Here is an 8,318-nt window from a genome sequence, read left to right on the forward strand (position 1 = left end):
AGCCTCCAGAGTAGCTGGGATTACAGGTGCCCACCACTGCGCCTGGCTAATTTTTTGTAGTTTTAGTAGAGACTAATTTTAGTTTTACCATGTTGGCCAGGCTGATTTCGAACTCCTGACCTCAGGTGATCTGCCTGCCTCTGCCTCCCAAAGTGCTGGGATTACAGGCGTGAGCCACAGTGCCCGGCCATATCCCCCTTTTATAACATTAATAAAGGGAATATTTTACTGCAAAGAATATTTTTTATATATCACTAGCCATGACTTTTTGCCATTATTATTATTGCAAATGCTGCCTAGTGCCACTGTCCAAATGGCATAACCATTTTACGTTCACAATTCACTTCTATAGTTATAAGTAGAATTTTCATGATTTAAATAAGTACATCTATCAGTGAAGATTTAACACTGGATGCAGTCTGACATCCGTAATATCTGATGTTTTACAGATAACAATGTAGGAAAGATATATTTTAATCACTTTTCATTTAAGTGACCTTATGTAAAAAATAAACCAATAATTTAGCAGTTCCAATTCTCCAAGGACATTTTCAAATGTATATAAATGGTTACAGAGATTTTTAAGAAATGTCTTCCATGTCCACATCCTCTTGTAACTGCTGTACCATTTTCTCTTTCAGCTGCTTCCCTTTGCCTGCAAGGCTCGGATAAGATGAATGTTTTGCTTGACTTCTTTGATATCCTGAACATTCTGTAGCTCTTTCTTTTTCTTCAATCTGTTCATTATAAATTTAGCTTGGTGTTTCTGTTTGATCTCTTCAACTCTCTTTATTGCATCAATAGTTTTATTCCATAGCTCTCGCTGGTATTTGATAGGTTCATTTCTACGTTTTTCAAATTCAAATGAACTACCCACTGTAAGCTCTTTACCAGTTGCTTTTCAGACGGAATACTTTGGTCTACCTAACTTTGCGAGGATTGCACTTCTTTTTAAAGTTTTTATGACATTTAGATTACAAAATCTGAACACCTTGCAATCATTGCAGATGAACATCATGCCATGGCCAGGATAGATGGGCCCCAAACAGAAATAACACATCTTGACATGCATGTCGAATCCGTGGGTCCCCACCGACTGAATGCCAAGCTTGAGAGGAAGTTGAATGATGTATTTAATGTGTTGTTGAATTTGATTTTCTAGTATTCTCTTGAGGATTTTTACAATGATGTTTATCAGAGATAAGGCAGTTTTCCCTGCTCTTGCACAGCCTTTCTCACCTGTCACTGTGTAAGATGTGCCTGCTTCCTTTTCTGCTGTGATTGTAAGTTTCATGAGGCCTTCCTGGCCATGTGGAACTATGAGTCAATTAAACTTTGTTTATAAATTTTCCAGTCTTGGCCGGGGCGGTGCCTCATGCCTGTAATCCTAGCACTTTAGGAGGCCGAGGTGGGTGGATTACCTGAGGTCAAGTTTGAGACCAGCCTGGCTGACATGGCGAAATCCCATCTCTACTAAAAATACAAAATTAGTCAGGCATGGTAGCGGGTGCCTGTAATCCCAGCTACTCAGGAGGCTGAGACAGGAAAATCACTTGAACCTGGGAGGTGGAGGTTGCAGTAAGCCAAGACTGCACCACTTCACTCCAGCCTGGGCTAAAGAGCGAAACTTCGTCTCAAGAAAAAAAAGAAATTATTCAGTCTTGGGTGGTATTTTTTGTTTGTTTGTTTGTTTTGTTTTTGAGATAGGGTCTCACTCTGTCACCCTGGATGGAGGGCAGTGGTATGATCTTGGCTCACTGCAGCCTCCACTTCCCAGGTTCAAGTGATTCTCCTTTTCAACCTCCTGGTTCCGTGGGACTACAGGTGTATGCCACCATGCCCAGCTAATTTTTGTATTTTTAGTAGAGACAGGGTTTTGCCATGTTGACCAGGCTGCTCTCAAACTCCTGACTTCAGGTGATCTACCTGCCTGACCCTCCCAAAGTACTGTGATTACGCGCATGAGCTACTGCGCCTGACCTCAGGTAGTATCTTTATAGCAGTGTGAAAATGAACTAATACAGGAAATTGGTACTGCATAGAGTAGGGTACCGCTATAAGGATACTTGAAAATGTTGAGATGACTATGGAACTGGGTAGTGGGCAGAGGTTGTAGGAATCTGGAGAGCTCAGAAGAAGACAGGAAGATGTGGGACAGTTTGGAGCTTCCTAGAGACTTGTTGAACGATTTTGACCAAAATGCTGATAGTGATTTAAACAATGAAGTCTAGGCAGAGGTGGTCTCAGATGGAGATGAGAAACTTATTGGGACCTAGAGTAAAGGTCACTCCTGCTATGTTTTAGCAAAGAGGCTGGTGGTATTTTGCCCCTGCCCTAGAGATGGTGTGAAACTTTGAACTTCAGAGAGATGATTTAGGATATCTGGTAGGAGACATTTCTAAGCATCAAAGCATTCAAGATGTGACCTGGGTTATTCTGAAAGCATTCAGTTTTATGCATTCACAAAGAGATTATTTAAAATTGGAACCTCCCAGCACTTTAAGAGGCTGAGGCAGGTGGATCACCTGAGGTCAGGAGTTCAAGACCAGCCTGGCCAACTTGGCGAAACTCTGTCTCCACTAAAAATACAAAAATTAGGCTGGGCGCAGTGGCTCACGCCTGTAATCCCAGCACTTTGGGAGGCTGAATCAGGTGGATCATGAGGTCAGGAGATCGAGATCATCCTGGCTAAAATGGTGAAACCCCGTCTCTACTAAAAATACAAAAAAAAAAAAAAATTAGCCGGGCGTGGTTGTGCACCTCTGGAGTCTCAGCTACTCGGGAGGCTGAGGCAGGAGAATGGCGTGAGACTTGGAGGTGGAGCTTGCAGTGAGCCGAGATCGTGCCGCTGCACCATCCAGCCTGGGCAACAGTGCAAGACTGTCTCAAAAAAAAAAGAAATGTGTATATCTATATAGACAAAAATTAGCTGAGCGTGGTGGTGGGCGCTTGTAGTCCCAGCTACTCAGGAGGCTAAGGCAGGAGAATTGCTTGAACCGGGGAGGTGGAGGTTGCAGTGAGCCCAGATGGCACCACTGCACTTCAGCCTGGGCAATAGCGGGAGACTCCGTTTCAAAAAAAATAAATTTAAAACATAAAATTGGAAATTATGTTTGTTTGTTTGTTTGTTTGTTTATTTTTCAGACACTCTCTTGCTCAGAGTGGAGTGCAGTGGCACAATCTCGGCTCAGCACAACCTCTGCCTCCCAGGTTCAAACAATTCTCCTGCCCCAGCCTCCCAAGTAGCTGGGATTACAGGCACACGCCACTACTGCCTGGCTAACTTGTTTATTTTTAGTAGAGACAGGGTTTCACCATGTTAGCCAGGATGATCTTGAACTCCTGACCTCAAATCCACCCGCCTCGTCCTCCCAATGTGCTGGGATTACAGGCGTGAGCCACCATCCCCAGCCAAGAACGTATGTTTAAAAGGGAAGCAGAGCATAACAGTTTGGAAAATGTGCTGCCTTATGATGCAGTAGAAAAGGAAAATTCATTTTCTGGGAAGAAATTCAAGCCAGCTGCAGAAACTTGCAAAAGTAACAAGGAGCCAAGACAATGGAAAAAATGTCTCCAGGACATGTCAGAGAACTTCACAGCAGCCCCTCCCATCACAGGCCCAGAAACCTGGGGCAGAAAAATGGTTCTGTGGGCTGGGTCCAGGGCTCCCCTGTTGTGTGCAACCTCAGGACATGGTGCTTTCTGTCCCAGCCATGACTAAAAGATGCCAACATACAACTCGGGACATTTTTTCAGAGGGTGCAAGCCCCAATCCTTGGTAGCTTCCATGTGGTGGTAGGTCTGCAAGTGCACAGAAGTTAGGAACTGAGGTTTGGGAACCTCCCCCTAGCTTTCGGAGAATGCCTGGAAATGCCTCGATGTCTAGGCAGAAGTTCACTGCAGAGGTGGACCCCTCATAGCAAACCTCTGCTAGGGCAGTGTGGAAGGGAAATTTGGGGTTGGAGCCCTTATACAGAGTCAGCACTGGGGTACTGCCTAGTGGAGCTGTGAAAAGAAGGCCACCATCCTCCAGACCCTAGAATGCTAGATCCACCAACAGCTTGCACCATGCACCTCAAAAAGCCAAAGATACTTAATGCCAGCCTGTGAAAGTAGCCAAGGGGCAGGAGCTGTACCCTGCGAAACCACAGGAGTGAAGCTCCTCAAGGCTGTGGGAGCCCACCTCTTCTTTCATCCGCGTGACCTGGATGTGAGACACAAAGTCAAAGGAGATTATTTCAGTGCTTTAAGATTTAATGATTGCCCCATGGATTTTAGACTTGCATGTGGCCTGTAGCCCCTTTGTTTTAGCTAATTTCTCCCATTTGGAATGGGAGCATTTATCCAGTGCCTGTACCTCCATTGTATCTTGGAAGTAACTAACTGGCTTTTAATTTTACAGGCTGCTGAGCAGAAAAGACTTTCCTTGTCTCAGATGAGACTTTGGATTTGGACTTTTGGGTTAATGCTGGAATAAATTAAGACTTGGGGGGACTGTTGTGAAGGCATGATTTGTTTTAAAATGTCAAAGGGACATGAGATTTGGGAGAGGCCAGGGGTGGAAGGATATAGTTAGGCTTTGCATCCCCACTCATATCTCATCTTGAATTGTAATCCCCAGGTGTTTACGAAGAGACCTGGTGGGAAATGATTTGATTATGGGGCGGTTTCCCCCATGCTGTTCTTGGGATAGTGAGTTCTCATGAGACCTGATGGTCTTATAAGGCAGTTTTCCCTGTTCTTCCATGCTCTCTCTCACCTGCTGCTATGTAAGACATGCCTACTTCTGCTTTCACCATGATTATAAGTTTCCTGAGACCTCCCCAGCCATGCAGAACCATGAGTCAATTAAACCTCCATTGTTTACAAATTACCCACTCTTGGTTAGTATTTTTATAACATTGTGGGAATGCACTAATACAGTCTGTTTCGTTAAAAGACTAAGTTTCAACTCGGAGCCAAGATGACTGACTAAACACAGCCAAAACTGACAAGACACTGAGACATTGCAATTTCCATCCCATTCTGAGCCTATCTTCAAATGAAATGCATTGCAAGTGGGCAGAGGGAGGACACAGATGCTGGAAACCCTTCACGGTGTACCAGGTACTAGGAACTAAGTCCGCTTTTTCTGAGCCCAGCAAAACACCAAAACTTGTGCAGGATTGCCATAATTGTGATCTAGACTACCAGGTTTTTTTTTTTTTTTTTTTTTTTTTTTTTTTTTGAGACGAAGTCTCATTCTGTCACCCAGGCTGGAGTGCAGTGGTGTGATCTCGGCTCACTGCAACCTCCGCCTCCCAGGTTCAAGCAATTCTCCTGCCTCAGCCTCCTGAGTAACTGGGATTACAGGCACGTGCCACCACTTCCGGTCATTTTTGTATTTTTAGTAGAGATGGAGTTTCACCATGTTGGTCAGGCTGGTCTGACCAGGCTGGTCTGACCAGGTGGAGAACTCCTGACCTCGTGATCCACCCGCCTTGGCCTCCTAAACTGTTGGGATTACAGGCGTGAGCCACTGTGCCCCACCTAGACTGCCTTTTATATTTACTTAAAATTCTAGAGCACTTTAGCCTGAGGGGCTAGCAACAACTCAGGTATCAAGTGCTGGGATAAATAATTTTCTTCTGTCTAGGGCTAATCAAAGTGTTCCCGCCATGGGCAGTGGCCAAATTCTGCCTTGGATTACTTCCTACTAAGACGGGGCAGCACTGAGTTTCAATGCAAAGTTCAACAATCCCTTGCTCTCCTTCCCCTAAGCATACAAATTCTCTTTGTGCCTCATATTACTGCTGGGAAATGAGGGATAAGTGGTGTAGGAAATTCTAGACTGTCTTTCCCTCTTTAGTGCCTCTATTTTGTTAAAACCGAGTACTGTAATTACTCACATAATTTTTGGTTGTCGTGAAGGTGCTTTCTTGTGTGAATAGTTGTTCAATTTGGTGTTCCTACATGGGATGATTGCTAGAGGGCTCTAATCAGCCATCTTGCTCCACCTCTGTCTCTCTTCTTTTTTACCATTATGAAATGACAATCTTAGTCTCCTGTGACAGTTGTTTACTTAATGTGTATTTTGTGTAGTATAATTATGACTACCTTACCAAACTGTGGTTATTATTTGCATGGAATATGTTTTTCCATCCTGATACTTTCAGCCTATTTAACTCCTGAGAGCTCATGTGACCCTATTGTGGAAAGCATATTGTAACATTTTGTTTGTTGTTAATTCCTTTAGCTGTTGTATTTATTTTCATTAAATATTTTAGTCCATTTATAAATAACACAATCTCTAATGGAAAAGTTACTATTACCATTTGGTTTGTATTTCTTTTCTGTGTTTCCTGTGGATATGTTTTTCTTCATTTGCTCTCTGTCTTCATTTTTTTTGGCGATTTTGTAGTGACATGCTTTGATTCCTTTCTCATTTTTTTGTTATACTTTCTGTAAGTTTTTTTTTATGATCATCTTAAGAAATGCAAAGTACATAAAACATTAAATTTATAGCTATATTTTATTCCAATAAGGTTACTTCAATTAAATCGTAACTATACATCTTTACATCTGCCATTGTATTATTGTCACAAGTATTTTATTTCTTATCAACAAATATTTATGCTGTTTTTTATTTTTTTCAAATTCTATAACATTTTAAAGCTTTATGCACCATGATTATAATAGTAGCAAATTTTTTATCTGTCTAAATATTTCCCTTAAAAAAGAGTGTTATATTTACCTATGGTTTTATGACACTGTCCTGCATTATTTCACTTTTCAACATATTGAACTCCCTTTAACATGTCTTCTAGTACTGTACTAGTTGCGAAGAACACACTCAGATTTTGTTTATCTTGGAAAGTCTTTATTATTACTTTAGTTTTTTTTAGTTTTTTTTTTTTATTTTCTTGACGGAGTCTCAATCTGTTGCCCAGGCTGGAGTGAAAATAGCACGGATCTCAGCTCACTGCAACCTTGCCCCGGGTTCAAGCGATCTCCTGCCTCACTTCCTGAGTAGTTCGGATTACAGGCACCCACCACCACACCTGGCTAATTTTTATACTTTTGGTAGAGATGGGGTTTCGCCGTGTTGGTCAGGCTGGTCTCAAACTCCTGACCTCGTGATCTGCCTGCCTCAGCCTCCCAAAGTGCTGGGATTACAGGCATGAGCCACCATGCCCGGCCTAAGATTTTTATTTCTTAAAGGTCAATTTCTAGATTCATTTTTTTTCTTTCAAGGGGACAAGTTTTTTGGTTTCTCTCTATGTGCAGTGATCTTTTGATGAAACTTGGTTATTTATGAAACAGCTGTCTAACGTAGTATTTATAGGCTGGTTTCTTATAGGGCAATACTCACAGCAGTCAGCCATCCTATCAATTCTGGATGCTTTATGAACATATCCTTAGGTATATCTTCTCTGGACTTCTGTGTGTGTGTTTTTTGTTTGTTTGGTTTTGGTTTTTGGTTTTTTGCTTTTTTTTTTTTTTTTGGTGAGACGGAGATTTACTCTTGTTGCCCAGGCTGGAGTGCAATGACACAACCTCGGCTCACCGCATCCTCCGCCTCCCAGGTTCAAGCGATTCTCCTACCTCAGCCTCCCGAGTAGCTGGTATTACAGGCATGTGCCACCACACCAGGCTAATTTTGTATTTTAGTAGAGACAGAGTTTCACCGTGTTGCCAAGGCTGATCTCGAACTCTTGACCTCAGGTGATCCGCCTGCCTCGGCCTCCCAAAGTGCCGGGATTATAGGCCTGAGCCACTGCTCCCCGCCTGTGTGTGTTTTTTGAATTGAAGAATTTTTTTTTTCATTCCTTTTTCAAATCCTGTAATATTGTGATTTCTTTGTTTACTTTCTGTGGTATTCCAATTTCTCTAGTAATATAACAAGCATCAACCTTCTTCTTAGCAGGAATAAACTGTTTTCTTCATTACTTCATCATTTCCTATAATGCACCATGTAGGGGAGATGGAATCTAGTCTACAGTCAGTCCTGGAGAAAGATAAAAGTTTAAACACATCTTCTATTGTTCTAATTTTCTCCTGAGAGATATAGTGGGAGTTTTTTTGTTTTTGTTTTTTTCTGAGTCCAGTTAATATTGTGGAGAATATGAATGGGTATAATGGACAGTCTTTAAACAAGACCTGGTTACTTTGTACAGCAACAGGAATATACATGGAATGTAAAAAGAGAGGAGACAATTGCCATAAATCCTGATGGGTGGGAAGGAATGAACAGATAACACATGTGTGAGGTCCAAAGTTCCGTGGAAAACCAAAGTTTTAAATGTAGCTTAGGAAGCTCTGCTGCAATGGAACTGATT

The 8,318-nt window shown here is 42.2% G+C and overlaps 1 pseudogene; it reads right to left on the minus strand.

Annotated features, from left to right (window-relative positions):
- Window positions 1-581: 581 nt before the first annotated feature.
- LOC108519616 (probable ribosome biogenesis protein RLP24 pseudogene) lies at window positions 582-1,072 on the minus strand (annotated as a pseudogene).
- Window positions 1,073-8,318: the final 7,246 nt, after the last annotated feature.

The sequence above is a fragment of the Rhinopithecus bieti genome, unplaced genomic scaffold (assembly GCF_001698545.2).
Source record: "Rhinopithecus bieti isolate Rb0 unplaced genomic scaffold, ASM169854v2 scaffold_48678, whole genome shotgun sequence".
Lineage (NCBI taxonomy): Eukaryota > Metazoa > Chordata > Mammalia > Primates > Cercopithecidae > Rhinopithecus > Rhinopithecus bieti.